Genomic DNA, 6,078 nt, shown 5'->3' with positions numbered 1-6,078 from the left:
GTGCTTGTGTGTGAACATGTGGAGACCAGAAGTTGACACTGGGTGTCCTCATCTATTGCTCTCCACCCTATTTTTTGAGGCAGGCTCTCTCACTGAACCCGGAGCTGGCCAGCAAGCCTCTGGGATCCACCTGTTTCCCAATCACTGGGGTTACAGACTCTCCACCACACCTGGCTTTCCTGTGGGCCCCAGGATCTGAACTCGGGTTCTTGTGTTTGCACAGCGAGTACATTACCCATGCAGCCATCTCTCCAGCCATGCCTCAGGTCTTTGGTTACTGTGACAGAAAGCTGGCTTACATTAGGAGTTAGCCAGTGGTGGATGCCTGGTGCATACTAGGCCCTTTAGAGCCCTTCCCTGAACTTTCCAGACTGGAACAACACAGAGGATGTTGGAGAAACCTTCCTTGAGGGTAGCAGTTGCTCATAGAAGGTTCTGGAGCAGTTGGAAGTCAGTTGGTGGGAAGAAGTCCTGCATGCCAAAGAGAGAAGGGAAAAGTCCCAGGGATGAAGTTCTTTGAGCTCCCCACGCCTTTCCTCCCATAGTCCTTGAAGGCTTCCAGCTCCTGCCCATCACTTAGAGCAAGCGTGCCAGGAGAGGCAAGGATCCATGGGGCGGAGAAAACCTGAGCACGTCGAGAAGTTCTGAAGAGCTCACTCCAGACAGCAGAGAGCAAACTCACAGCCACCAGAGCACACAGCATCAGCTAAGGGCTCGTAGTTTCTATTATTGTTTAAGACAGGGGAAACTTAAGCATGTTTATGTGCCGTGGGTAAATAGCAAGTAAAAGCAGCATCAATCATAACGAGAGTGCACTAAAACAGGGCCAAATGCTGGGCCATAAAAGCCTTAAAGACCAAGAAAATAAGGAGAAGCAGGAAGAAAGCAAGGCTTTGCAGGGGAGAGCAGGCACGCGTGCCCCTGGGGAGGAGACTGGACCAAGCCTCACACTCTTGCTGCTCTTTTTTCTCGAAGGCTGGACCATGCCACTGGACAGGAAACGGTTGCACTCATTTACTTAGCCAGTCACGTATGTTATCCCCACTCAGTCCAGTACACACGACAAAGGACACTGATGCAAGCGCAGGCTGGGACCAGGCACGGCAGCAAAGCCCTGTGATCCCAGAACTCGGGGAGCTGAAGTGGGAGGATGGCGAGTTGGAGGCTATCTTGGGCTACGTAGTAAGACCTTGACTCATGAAACCAAGGACTTGTTGGGCGGTGGCGGCACACGCCTTCAATCCCAGCACTCGGGAGGCAGAGGCAGGTGGATCTCTGTGAGTTTGACGTCAGCCTGGTCTAAGAGCTAGTTCCAGGGCAGGCTCCAAAGCTACAGAGAAACCCTGTCTCCAAAAACAAAACAAAAAGAAAGAAAGAGATAGAGAGAGAGTGAGAGAGAGAGAGAAAAAAAAGAAATCAAAGGCTTGAGTGTGTGTGGCTGAGTACTAGAAAGCTTGCCTAGTTTGTGTAAGGCCGAGTTGGGTCCCTAACACTGTCAACAAATCTAAAATTAGAGCAACAGCAATGACAAGAACTGTCAAAAGCACACTGAGAAGGCCTAATGCAGAAGACGCCAGACATGTGGGGCTGGCTGAGCAGAGCACACAATGGAGGTCAGAGCCGATGAGAGGCCTTGGCTGTGCGGCAGAGGGGAGGAGGGAGAATGCTTGTGTTTCAATGGGTGAGCTGAAGGAAAAATTCACATTTCCTGCCAAGTCAATAGCCAGCCAAGAGCCATTGGGGTATGCTGGGCATATGTGTTAGGAAGGACTTATGACTTCATATAGCTCAAATCCCAGTGAACAATGCCTTGAACCCTGAGAAGTTTCTGTCTAGCTGGCAAGAAGTCCAGAGATAGATAGTTCTGAACCTGGTCCCTAGCTTCTAAAAGACTCTGTGGGGCACTGTGCGGTGTGACCCCCCCAGCTATTTCCTTTTGCTCTTCCTGCTTGCCTCCTCAATCTGTCACGAAGGCTGCTACCAACCCGGATAACAAGTGCCCAGGAAGAGGGTCCAACTGGGGTATATGACCCTCAGGAAGGGGACAGGCTAGCCCTAGAAAAAAATCAATACTGATCTCTGCCAGGTGCCACCGAAACCACATCAGGTCCATTGAATTCCAAACAGGGTCCTCGGGTTTAGCCATCATTTCTGATCAATACTCAGGGGCCAGTTGTAGAAAAAAGAAACCACTCTAGGTATTTTATTTTATATGAATGGGAGCTTCGCCTGCTTGTCTTTTCTGCATACCACACGCATGCAGTGCCCGTGGAGGTCAGAAGAGGGCGTCTGATCCCCTGGAACTGGATTTACAGATAGTTGTGAATGTCACGTGGATGCTGTGGAACCCAGGTCCTCTGGAAGAGCAGCCCGTGCTCCTAACCACTGAACCATCTCTCCAGCCCCCACTCCGGGTATTTTAAACAGATAGGAATTTAATGTAATGTCTAAGTCCATTCAGACTGCTGTAAGAAAAATGCCATGAACAAGGTAGCTTATAAGAAACAGAGGTTTAGGGCTTGGCAATCGAGGTAGGAGTTGTGTCGTTGATAAGTTCGAGGGGTTTAGAGGTCCAGCTACAATGATTGAGGTGGTTTGCAACAACCGTCTAGGAAAGAAAGTCCGCGTCAAGTGCAACACCCATGAGACGATTGGGGACTTGAAGAAACTGATAGCAGCCCAAACTGGCACCCGGTGGAATAAGATCGTTCTTAAAAGGTGGTACACTATTTTTAAGGACCACGTGTCTCTGGGAGATTATGAAATCCATGATGGGATGAACCTGGAGCTTTATTACCAGTAGACGGGAATTCCTTCTCCTTGCCTCCCCTGCCTTCCTCTCCCACCCTCATTTGACACTGGTAATAGATGCCCATTTTTAACAATTCACATGAATAAAAACTTCAGTGCTGCTTTAAAAAAAAAAAGAAACAGAGGTTTATTCTTGTCAGTGCCAAAGCCTAGGACATTAAAGACCAAGATTCTGGAATATTTGGTGTGTGGTGGGGGGTGGGGGTGGGGGTGGGCTTCCTAACTCCCAGAAGCTGTGGTTCTCTCGTCTTTGAATGTAAAAGGGATAACATGGTCTCCTGGGAGAAGCTCTTCTGTGGTCCTGGTAACTGAACCCGGGGCCCATGCGTACTAGACAAGTGCTCTATTACTGAGTTACAATCCTCATCTTCAGAGTCTCTTTAAGGTACTAATTCTGTTGATGAGGCCTCTGCCTTCACGGCCATATCACCTCCCAGAGGCCCCACATCCTCCCACCATTAACCCATTTAGAGTGGGTCTCCTTGCCTGCATTAACCCAATCTAGCAGCTAGGTCCTCACGGTGGTAATATTAAGAGGTGGAGCCTAGATCGGAGCATTCATGTCATGGGGGCATGTCACCAGAAGGGGTGAAGGTCTTTCTTTTGAGATTCTTGGATCAGTTCTCGTGAGCCAGTTCTTAAGGAAAACTGCCCTTCCCCTCTCTTTTGGTGTTAGCTCTCGCTCCTCTACAGACACCCCCATTGGAATGCTGTCCGCAGTGAGCTCCTGACCACAGCTGAGCCGACACCGGCACCATGCTTTTCAACCTTGGGAACTGTGAGCTAAAGAACCCTCTTTTCTTTATGAAATTGCCCATGTTCAGGTATTCGTGTGCTAGTAATAGCAAATGAACCATAAAAAGCTAGAGCCTTGTTGCTAACATTGAACCTGAAGTGACATATCACAAGCATGTCACTTAATCTCTCTAAGCGCCAGCTTCCACAGCTAATGAAAATAATAACTTGTTTACTGCTTGCAGGATTAATGTGTAAATAAAATTAGTTAATGTTTGGGAAGTTATAGAAAGTTATAAGGTGGTTTGCAAATGACAAGTTTATTATTGTCATATTAAAAAATAAACCCGGGTCACGTGGTGGTGGTGCACGCCTTTAATCCCAGCACTCGGGAGGCAGAGGCAGGTGGATCTCTGAGTTCGAGGTCAGTCTGGTCTACAAGAGTTAGTTCCAGGACAGCCAGGGCTACACAGAGAAACCCTGTCTGGAACCCCCCTCCTCTCGCACACACACACACACAAAAGAAAATAAACAAGCACACACAAATAAATAAATAAGTAAACAAACAAACCGACCTCAGAGCTGGAGCGACGGGTCAATGGTTGCTGTTCTTTCAGAGGACTTGAGTTCAGTTCCAGTACTCATACCAGCTGGTTCGCAGTAATGCCTTCTTCTGGCTTCTAGGTATGTATACATACCCACACACAAACACACACAGGTATATAGAATTAAAAAGAAAATAAATCTTTAAAAATAAACCTCCACCTTTGACCACAATAAATGATTTATATTCAACCTACTCAGGACTAGGGACCCGTTTTGTTTCAGGTTTTCCATCAGAGGGTTGTGGGCACACTTTCAGAATGGGAGCTGGGGGAACTTGGGGCACAGACAATGGAAAGCACAGTCCTTCTAAGCCTTGCCACCTGAGTGCCCTTTCATCTCTGGAACAGACTGGATACAGGCAGATACTTTCAAGTGTATCTACTACTATTTTATTTTTACCTCCTCAGAGTAACACACATAGCATTTTTTTTTTACCTGATACAAACTGGGATGCTTAGCCAGGTGGTGGTGGCGTGCGTCTTTAATCCCAGCACTTGGGAGGCAGAGGCAGGCAGATCTCTGTGAGTTCAAGGCCAGTCTGGTCTACAGAGCGAGTTCCAGGACAGTTAAGGCTGTTAAACTGAGAAACCCCACCTCAAAAAACAAAAACAAAACAAACAAACAAACAACAACAAAACCCTGGGGTGCTTTTGACCTCTGTCAAGGAGAAACTGTCCTGTCCTAGGCTCCTGTACTCCTCGGGTCTGTGGTCGCTGTCGTCTGAAAAAGCCTTATTACTTGTGCTTCCCAGCACTCTCCACAGCCAGAGAAATGTCTCTAGGTATGAACTGCAGAAATAAGCCATATCTATAGCTATATAGATATATATATATAGTTTTTGTGTGTTGTCTGAATGAAGTCTTGAATGAACTAAAATTCATTTATTTCAATTTATCAAATTAGGAAGTACTTGTTTTTTATGTGAATATCCATGTCACCACCACTCAATCAACATCCAGACTCTTTTTTTGCACTCCTATAATGTCCCTTTCCAGTCAATACCCTCCTATCTGTCACCTCCTAGACATGTCATTATTGGGACTCATACTGCTAGGGTTTCCATTTCCCCTTGTTTTGAACTTCATCCAGTTAGTGGCATGCAGTACTCACTCACTCTATGGGGTGAGTGCATAAGTACATGGTGTGTGTGTGTGTGTGTGCGCGCGCGCGCGCGCGTGTGTGTGTGTGTGTGTGTGTGTGCGTGTGTGCGTGTGTGTGTGTGTGTGTAGATCAGAGAGCGACCACCAATCTCAGGTGGTGCTCCTTGGGCTCCATCCACCTTGTTTTTCTGTTTGTTTTGAGATGGTCTTTTGCTGTCCCAGGGCTCAGAAAGTAGCCTAGGCTGGCCAGCCAGTGGGCCCAGGGATCCTGTTGGCTCAGCCTCCCCAGTGGTGGGACTGCAAGCGTGTGCCACCATACCCAGCTTTTTCACATGGCTTCTGGGAATTGCCCTCAGGTGCCCACGCCTTTGCCATATGCACTTTGCTGACAGGACTATCATCCCCGCCCGGGTACTTTCTTTGCACTTGGCATTTCCAAGTGGTAGACTGCATTGTGACCCACCCAGTGAGGTCGCGTTCTTTATTCTTTCACAGTCCACAGTGTTGTTTTCCTGGATGGACCAGGGACTGGGTAACAACTCAACCATAAGAGGGGAACCTACCTTCCTGCTGGTTGATTTTGAATTTTCCCCAAGGCCTATGGCCTTGCTAGAGAGTAGTCCATGCCAGAGGATAGGTCAGGCTACCCAGGACTCCTTAGGGTTCATGATCTTGGGTGACACTGTTAAAGGTGAGTTTCTAGAGACCCTTTCCCATCTGAAATGAGATTAGGATAGGTCAGAGCGATAAGGTGGTAGTTGCCCAGCTTCCCCTTGGCGGCGGCCATGACTGACCAGGGTTTTTATTCTGTAGTGAATTGTTTTGA

The 6,078-nt window shown here is 47.8% G+C and overlaps 1 pseudogene; it reads left to right on the top strand.

Moving 5' to 3' along the window:
• The first annotated feature begins 2,523 nt into the window (after positions 1–2,523).
• On the top strand, positions 2,524–2,916 carry LOC142840898 (ubiquitin-like protein 5 pseudogene; annotated as a pseudogene).
• Positions 2,917–6,078: the final 3,162 nt, after the last annotated feature.

Source organism: Microtus pennsylvanicus, chromosome X, assembly GCF_037038515.1.
Source record: "Microtus pennsylvanicus isolate mMicPen1 chromosome X, mMicPen1.hap1, whole genome shotgun sequence".
In the NCBI taxonomy this organism is placed as follows: Eukaryota; Metazoa; Chordata; class Mammalia; order Rodentia; family Cricetidae; genus Microtus; species Microtus pennsylvanicus.
Note: the sequence above shows the minus strand (reverse complement) of the source record. Positions and strands in the feature narration are given on the sequence as shown.